The sequence below is a fragment of the Palaemon carinicauda genome, chromosome 38 (genome assembly GCF_036898095.1).
Source record: "Palaemon carinicauda isolate YSFRI2023 chromosome 38, ASM3689809v2, whole genome shotgun sequence".
Taxonomy (NCBI): Eukaryota; Metazoa; Arthropoda; class Malacostraca; order Decapoda; family Palaemonidae; genus Palaemon; species Palaemon carinicauda.
Genome location: NC_090762.1, coordinates 62,967,987 through 62,977,986, shown reverse-complemented (window position 1 = coordinate 62,977,986; position 10,000 = coordinate 62,967,987).

Genomic DNA, 10,000 nt, shown 5'->3' with positions numbered 1-10,000 from the left:
ATGTTCATTTTCATCTGTTTATGTTATTTTAAACGATCTTTTATTTATTGAATTTTAGTAGATTGTAACTCAATGGCTTTAGACCATGCATTGGTAATGACGTATGACTGATGATCCCAGAGATTAGATAGATTATATAGTTTATCATGGTAGCTGTATGGGACAAAAGTGCTTGCCTTGGGCATATTGTTGAGCCCAGTCTCTCCTAGGATTCATAAAACACATCATGATCATACCATAGTTATTTAGTTATGAAGAAAAATATTGATCATCGTCTCCTTCAGGAGACTCAAATAACTATACAGTTAGTGGCATAAATCCTTTATAATGTATGGCATTATATGTTAAGGGTGTGGATGTCAAATAGTTGAAATGTCACAGGTCTAAGCATATGAGTTTATGGACGCTACTGTGACTTTTGTATATATGATGGAAAGTTTATAAAGTTTTATAGTTGTAATTTAAGGCAGTGCTGTGATTAGCCATACAAGATCTATATTATTATCCCTAGTAAGAAACAAAATAATAGTGTCTGTTACAGTCATTAGTGAACAACAAGTAATGCCCAATTTTTCTTCGTTTCACTTTTCTATTGAGTGTTAATTCATCGTTGACATTAATATAGAGACAGTGTCAGTCTTAACTATTGCATTCTTAACCCATTTTTGTGACGACACCACAGTTTGAACTATGACATTACTAGATATTGTGACAGTTTTAACTTAGTAGTAGAAGTAGTGATGACAGTAGTGAGTATTTGGTAGTACATGTACAGTAGTAGCAGAAATAGTGGTATTAATAATGGAGGGTTTTCAGGTAAGTGTTTAAGAAATGTCCCTCTTTCTCTCTTACATCTATTTGAAGTTGAATGTACCACAAACAGACTAAAACATTCATGTTGAATGGTGCCATATGATATGTTACCCGTTAGTGACAGTCTGAAAGAATCAGAATAATATTGGAACAAATGTGATACTTGTTGATCAGCAAGACATCTGAAGAGAATAACTTATTTAAGAGGGATTGTTAGTGATATATTGTTGGTCAGTTGGTTATTATGGGATTTATATAGAAAGTTGTTTATATGCCCAAAATTTTTCATTTCTTAGCATAAAGGAAAATATCTCCATAACATGTATTGTTTGGTTAAAATTCTCCCTTAGGACAAAAGAGACTTATAAATCTATAAAATAAATTTTTTTTTATTTAAGGTTTTGCACAATATCAAGAAAACCATAAATTCATGAATATTTCTGTTAGCTCTGCTCTTGTGAAAATTTTCTTATGAATGTAAATTGTTTTGTTTGTTTTATATGGGACCAAAAATATATGAAAATATAGATCTAAACAGTTGACAGGGTTTAAAACAAATTCAAATGCAGCTCTTTATTAAATATGATAAATTAATGGTAGCAAATATTTGTCCTTTACCATCCATAATGTGAAAGGAAGGTATGCTAAGTAGATATGAAATACAACATGTACCAATCCTAATTATGCATATCCAAGTGCAAAATTTTACCTATTGGCTACTTCGAGGAAAACTTTGGAGAATTTGTATCCTTATTGGTTGGGCTTAAGCATTTAATTCAAAATTAACAAAAATAAGAAAGTTGGCTAATTTTTTACTCGCAACTAGCAGATTTTTTTTTTATATTTTGATGCTATGGAGAAGGATACCTATGCAAATGTTCAAGTAAAAAAATAATGTTTTATCTCATTCATTCTATTTTTTTTCTATTTACAGTAGTATCCTTTATCAGTGGACAAGATACTTTATGATGAGAGGATTCACAGCATGCAAGATGAGATATTCAGAGTTAGTGTTTTGCTTTATATAAACATTGATGTTTAATCGAGCATAATGTACATTTGATCTTCGTTTTTTTTACTTCATTTTAGAATCATCATCAATAGGGGTAAGGTAAGCTTCCTTCGTTTTGTGAATGTCCAATACAAAGGTGTGAGTTGGGTCGTATGATTTGGATGTCAAAACCCAAATATCTTTCAAAATGGAAGTAAATAAACCAAAATTATTTGCTCTATAGTCAGTATTTTCACACAGGTTTCAGGCATCTTTTATCTTATTTTATATCTGCTCTGAAGAGAACAGAATATATTAAAGGAGTTTGTGAATTATGCTAGAGTCCACAAACTTTTTGTATATTTTTAGTCATAAGATTTTTGTTACATGGATCAAGCCCGCATGATCTTATTGATCTAGTGGTGTGAATTTTTGTGGCCCATGTGCATTGCTAAGGATTTTCAAATTGCGATGGAAAATTGTTTCAGAACATAACTAATACGTTGATTTATGTGATGCTTTTGAAATATCAATCCTTTACTGTGTGATTATTACACTCATGGAGACTAAATTTCAGCACACCCAAGTTTAATTCATGCTCAGTGTTTGTTATACTTTCATTTTCTTAATATATTTTTGCTATTTTTTCACCTATGTGTCTTTTGAAATCTTTGATTTCATTTTGATAATCATAGGCTTCTGTCTTTTATTCTGCCACTTACTCAGCTGATATTAAGACAATCAAGTCAAGTGTCATTAGATAGAACAGTACAAGGCTAAAATAATCAGGAGAAATCCACTGAAAATATATTGTTTCTACTGAACCTTCTGGTTAAGAATCAGCTGGTTGTAAGGTAATAGTTTCTTGTAGTCACTGTATTTTGCAGTTAAGTTCTTCAGTAATAGAAGCCGTCACATTTTTACAGTACCTTGAAGTTGATGATAAGGCTTCAAATATTTCTATAGTATTTCTTCATGCTTCTTAAATCCTCAGGTTTTTGATAACTTGCAGTTAAGCACTGCTCATAAGAGCCAAAGGCAATACTGTCATAATATCTTCATAGACTTGGTACAGAATTATGGCATCTAGTAATAACAGTATACTTTTTGCTTTACTTTATGTAAGGTGCTAGTGCTTTCTTGAGGTCTGGTCTTTTAACTCTTAACTAAATCCTGAATGTTCAGTGTAAAATATATCTAAGCTTTTTGACTCCTTCTAAGCTATTTATAAGTTCCTTATACCTTTTAATGACTTCATAAAAGATATTTAATCTTTTGGTACATGTGCCAAAAAACATCTGATGAATCTGATATAAGTTACAGCAAAGTGGGCTTTTTTTGGACTCCTAGCTTTCCAAGTTTCCACTTTGAATGGTATTTTAGAAATATTTGTCTCTTCTCTACAACATATGCGTAGCTTCATTAAAATTTGATTTATCAGTATTTTACTGATATAGCAATTATTGATAAATGTTATATTTTAGCACTATCCTAAGATTGTTTATGAAACGTAATGTAGCAATCTCAGATTTTTTTTCTTCAAATCTTTAATTAGTCATTCATCTTGGGGTGGTGTCATACCAAGATATTTTTTGCCTAACCACCAAAGTCTGTGACAAATAGCCAATAATACTTCTTGCATTCAAGTCACATTTGTTTGCTAAATTGGAGTCGCATACTATGAGTGTAGCCAACTGTAATTTTATCACCAATATTGGCTGTTCGGAGCAAAGTCTTACAGCAAGATGTTAAAGGTATCCAAATGCATGTATTATTGTCCATACTGTAGATTCTTGCACCATGAGTTACATCTCTACTCATCCTTTACGTTTAAACCTTCCAAATATATAATGAAACTTCTCTAGTAATAGTTGATAGTTGTTAATGCAGGGTAAAATTACACTCTGACGTTCGTGTGAAAAGCAATAGATCAGCCACTTCTTAGGCATAAGATTAGACTAATAGTATAAAAAAAAATTGTTGTTTCTTTTCAGATATTGAAGAAACATAACCTCATTCAGTACAGTATTTAATTATACAATATAATGGTACGTGCCTTAAATCTGGATATGATATAAATAATTTATATTTCTATTTGGGTTTATTGTTGCTGTAGTACAGTTGCTTAACACTAACTCTGATGAAGGTATATTTCAAAATTGCAATTTACATATTAAATTTCAATAAATTTGGTAAATGCTACTGTGTTTAAATGCAGTAAGGCAGAAGTAATATCTTTTATTTTTAAAAGATTTTATTTGTTTAATATGCTTTTTTCCCACAGAATTTCACCTTTTTATTTCAATTGCATTTCACCTTATTTATTTTAATTGTACCTGAACAAAAGCCAATGGCAAAGAATCTCAGAAAATACAGTTGTTGACTAATTGCTTTTTTATGAACTTGAATTACCTTTGCAAACAATCCCTCAAATGTCACACGACACAGTATTTTTATTTTTTATCTCATTAGATTGGCCACACTACAAAGTACTGTAAAAGTTTATTATCCTGTATTAATTTGCTTGTTTCTGTTAACTCTGAAGTGATCTCTTCAAGTATACCAACCGTTGCTGATCAATAGATAAACCAAGAAAAAAAAAATCAGCTATAATTACAACTTTTCTCTTTATGAAGTAAATCATTTGACATTATTTTCATAGGATTTTTTTCCTAAAATCATCACCACTATCATAATAAATATAGAAGTGTGATTGTAATTTCTCCTTTTGCGTGGAGCTGTAGCAAGAAGTAGAATATAGTAGGGATTTTTTATATTATTTTTCATATCATTCCATTCAATGACAGACGAATTGCAAAATTGTCTCACACTGTCCTAAACACTCTCACCCTCTCTCTCTCTCTCTCTCTCTCTCTCCTCCTCTCTCTCTCTCTCTCTCTCTCTCTCTCTCATCTCTCTCTCCCTCTCTCTCTCTCTCTCTCTCTCTCTCTGCTGTAATTGCGTGCCTTTTCTACTGTTCACTTTTATAAAACTTGTGATGGAAATGATAAGCTTAAGAGGTGATAAAAATAAGATTGCAAAAGATGTAATTCACTGGAAAGTGTCGCTGTTATGTCTCAGTGATTATGCTGTTGAAAGAAATGTGATTTGTTGGTTGGTTGCTGTTTATGTTCAGTTTAAGCATATTATGTAGAATTCATCTACATTATTTCACTGTTCCTTGACAGTTTTACATATACTCCATGAATTTATGTGATTTAAATGATGATACGTACTAGAATATCCATATGTCTGTGGAAATAAGTTTAATTCTAGTTTTTTGTACAAGTCAGATTTGCCTTTTTATGGCATTTTTAATTGAGTCAGTAGGTATACAGTATATTTATTGTTTCAATCCAAAAAAATAATACAGTATTTATTTTTTGATTTGTCAAAGTATTTAAGAGTGCATCAAAGTTAGAAATAATATTGGAAAAAGAAGAGACATGGCAGAATTCAGAGGAATACTACAAATGTATCCAAATCTGTGAAGGAACTTGGACAGATAGCGTACATTTTAGCGGTTCAAGAACGTGAACAAATGTGGCTCTTGATTCATTCATGTAGTGTAGCATTGTGCATGTACCTTGTATTCTTACATATATAAGTGAAGGTGAATCACAAAACTACATTGTATTACCTGTTGAATAGTTTTATAAAATAAAAATGTTTTTCCTTTTAGTGAAATATAAAAAAGCAATTTTTGCTACGTTGTTTAAGTAGCAATTGTGATATGGAAACTTACATCTTATTGGAAGTCGAGAGATCAATGGTTATTTTCATTTTCCCCTGCTTATATTAGACAACATAATGCAATTGTCTTAAATTGTGTATTGGTATAGCAATATTGCTAGGAACCTTTTAGATTTAATGTACGTAATAGAGTATCACTTTCTTTTAAATAAGTGGCCATAAGCAAAAATAAAGAATGGATTTGTAAAGATATGCTCTTGAGTTTTTCTCTAATAACTTTAGACATTGCCCAATATCGTTTACCTCTTCAATTCCAGTCGGGCTTCTTTGAACTCCCATAGATTTTTCCATGAAGGACGGTTCTCTTGCGTTAATCCGTATCTTTGTACCTGTGCAATATTTTTTCCACTTTCTATGAATTTTTCTCTTGTAAATGTAAACTAATTTCATAGTCTGTACAAACCCTTTTAAGACTTGTTGATTAGACATCGTTGCTTGTATTAGGGAGTCTTTTTAAAAAACTGTTAGGTCAAATATTGACGTCTTTCAGAGAGAAAGAAAAAATAAACTTTGTGTTTAGTTATGTATACTCCTCTTCTTTCATCATGTAGCTGCAATCGGCATTCAAGAATACAGGGAAATATATGAATATATATATATATATATATATATATAATATCAATTTAACAAATGAATGACGAAAATAATTACTGGAATGCTGTTATCTCCACCTCATGCCATCATGAATGTGTGTCAAGCTGATTTATTTTACTCTTCAAAGCTTGAAATAAGCCTACCAGTCTGTTATTTTCAAGGTGTGGAGAGGAATAACATTTTGTATCCTTTAAATGCTTACATATGAAATATTCGTATATATTCTTTTTACTGGGAAAAGAACTTTTGTCATTCTTCTAAGTGACAGATTGCAAGTGTGCTTTCTCTCTCTCACTTCTCTCCGATCAGGGACGCTCAGTTTTTACTTCTTACAAAAAAATATGAATAAATGTAAATAGATCAGACAGTTTGTTTTACTATGTCCTTGAGAATTTTTTTTTTCACTCTACAGGCTTCAGGGAAATGGATCAACCTATGTCCGTACATAGCTTTAACCCGAAGGAACTTGTCAGAAATGGAAACAACACTTTTTCCATTCCCAGCATACTGAGGAAGGGTTACTAGATTAAAACTGTCATTTGAAATGTACCAATTCCTAATTTTGATGTTGGATGATCCTCATGGCACATTTTTATTTGAGATTATTCTATGTTGGAATATATGATTAGGAAATATGAATTTATACAAATATCATGAGTACTTCAAATTCATCAAGAAAATATTGAGTTTATATTGATGTAATATTTTCTTTATGTAGACAAAAACTTCTACAGTTTATGCTATTGAGAATTATGTATTGTAAAATAAGGTCATATTGGTATTTTTACAGATTGGGAAAGCAGAATGTTGAAAAGCTTAGGACCCCACCAAGAAAAGCTGCTCAGTAATGGTAAAGAAAGATGGAGTAAAGAATTATGTAAAATGCATGAAAAGCTGGTGGTTATGATTATATCAAAATACAGTATCAGGACTAGTGCTGGTTTTAAAAAGGAATTTCATAGATTAATACACTAAAGAAAAATTTCAATCCCTTGATAAACCACTAGACTGCCTTGGTCCTTCTGTTAATTCTGCCTAATACATCATCTGAAAGAAGAAGAGCAAATTGTCATAGGAGTCAACATGAGTACCTTTACTTAAGAGTTCCCAAGATCATGGAAGGCCGCTGTACAGAGATGATGACACTATCCAAGAATATAGAACGTTGTTTTTAAGATCTTACTATAGCTATTTTCCTTAACATATTACATATAGCCCCGATCAGTTACAGTTGCCTCCTATTTAACTGCACATTTTTGTAAAGTTGGAGGTGAGTAAGAGATGGGGTGGTTTTGCCAAGCTTATGTGTCTATCTGCCGAGTCATCAGTAGCTATCAGCTAGCCCCCCCTGGTCCTAGCTTGGATAAAGAGAGGCCTGGGGCACTTATCATATGTCCCTAGGACACTGTCCCGTCCCTTGTCCCTCCCATTCATGAGCGGCCTTTAAGAGGATAATGTGTGAAGAATAAGCTAGATTATTTAGTATAAGTTACATATTTTTAGGCAAAGAAAAGTCTTCCCCGGGGAAGGATCCCACATCAAATATTCAACTCTTCATTTACAAGTAAAGGATAAGCAAACCTTTATTTGAATTATTCCAAACAAATCAGACTATGAACCTACTGCCCGTCCAACAAGTGTCATTAAATGAATGTGTATTTGTTCTATAGAAGCCTTTTAGTTATGTCACTTGCACATTCTAATGTTCTAAAGCTTTTCATAAGTTTCTATTTACAACCATATAATATTTATTATTGACTGATTATTAGCTTTGCACTACAATCATTTTTTATACAATATTGTAAAATAATTGACAAAACTATCATATTTTTCTTTATTAGATAATTGTCAAAGTAATATTTTAAAAGACCTGTTGTTTTGGAACATGTATAGCATTCGCATTAAAGATAACATTGGTAAAATTTGGAAAATTTAGAATATTAGTCTGGTTGCAAACTTCTTAGATATGAGGAGGTGAGTACAGTTAAACTAATTGAAAAATGATGCCCCTATTTATCAGAACTTTTGTTCATGCAAACTTTTTTTTGAATTTATCTTTCATGCCTAAAAGGCTGCAATACATGACTTAAACATCTAGCTAGTCATTAAGAAAGAGTTAAAAGTTCTACTGGATAATCAGTTATAATTTGGACAATTTTGAAAGATAGGTTGTAAATGACAATGGGATATCCTGATTTACATTTATCTTAGTGCAGATAAATCACTTAGAGTCAATTTGTATTTTTAAATAAGTCATTGGTCATTTAGAAGATTACCTGCAAGGCAGAGCAGAGTGCTATGTAGCCTACGCTTTGGAAATTCTCATTCATCTTATGAACTGTTTAAAAAAATGCCTAGGAAGGGGTAGGCCTATGTGACAAATTATTTTCTTCACTTTTAGAAATTGTAAAAACTACAAAGAGACGTGGAAAGAAGATCTAACTATTCGTTGATGTCAATTTTACTTCATTGATGACACAAGGGTCCTGGGGATGAAAATGAGAAAGTAAATCGTGTTCTAATCTGTCAAAGAATCAATGATATTTGAACAAACGAATGTAAATCCAAATAAAACTTGATTTATGTTAGTTAAGAAGAAAAATAAGGAGCCCTAGTAACATTCAGGTGAATATTAATAACAGCTTAGACCAAATATACGTTTAAATTCATCATTTATGGGTGACACTGCATTGTAAGTTGCCACTTGCCTCACAATACTGAAGTAATTAATGCAGTGAGAGTCATGGGAATCGATTGAATATCTTCCTGGTAATATTGATTTTGCTTAAGAATATCTTGATGGGTGTTCCGTTAAGAAACTAGTGATTTAGAGTAAAATGCTTCCATTCAGCATAGGCTATTATTATTTAACATTAGTAGGCTGCAACTTAAATTGAAAATGTGATAAACCTTAGAATCGGTTTAGCCTTGCACAGTTTGAGCTGCATTGTCTGGTGTTTAGAATTGTTTCTAAGACACTTCAAGCAGTCAAAATTTAAAGTACAAATTGTTAAAGAGTTTTGCTGTGTATAATGCAGCCAATAGATATGCCAATACGAGACTGGTTATAAATAGTTTCAAGTCTTTTTGAGTAATTATGCACCTCAACTGTGGGCTCTAGACCCTTCAAAAATGCAATGCCAAGAATGTACAATACATTTGGTGCAATGCAGGCTGATGATGATGATATAAAGTATTTCGAAAATAGAATTGTCGGTTTTATTTCCCGCACGCATTCGGCTGACTGGAACTCCATGTGCAAGACGTACGAAATCACAACTTACAACTTAGAGCCAAATCGACTCTAAAAATTATAATAAAAAATGTATATATTTGCTATTTCAAAAACGATAGATAATAAAACTGGTAAGATACCCACATTTTCCATAAGAATATGCTAAACTGACGACAGTTATGGTCAATTAATCATATATTACTTGTATTTATTTGATATATTTTGTTTGTAATCTCTATATTAATATATCAATACCGTTACAGTTTACTTTTGGCTGCTTAGAATTAAGAAAAGACTAAATGTGGATCATGATCATTAAAGCATTTGATTAAGAAATTGTGTTGAAATTGGGTGAGGCGAATCCCAATATGTCGTAGGTCTCGTTGCCAAGGAGTCTTGACCACCGTCGTCTCTGTGAGACTCCGTAGTCCATCGTCGGTACTCACACTGTTGCCAGATTTGGGAATTTATTCCTAGATTTTGGGATTTTGGATGTCTGATGGGGATATTCTGTACAAATTTCTATGAAGAAGAAACAAAGATGAGTAAACCTTTATATTATTGCAATTAGTTTGCTTGCACATACATGAAGTATAATGAATAATTTCTATATT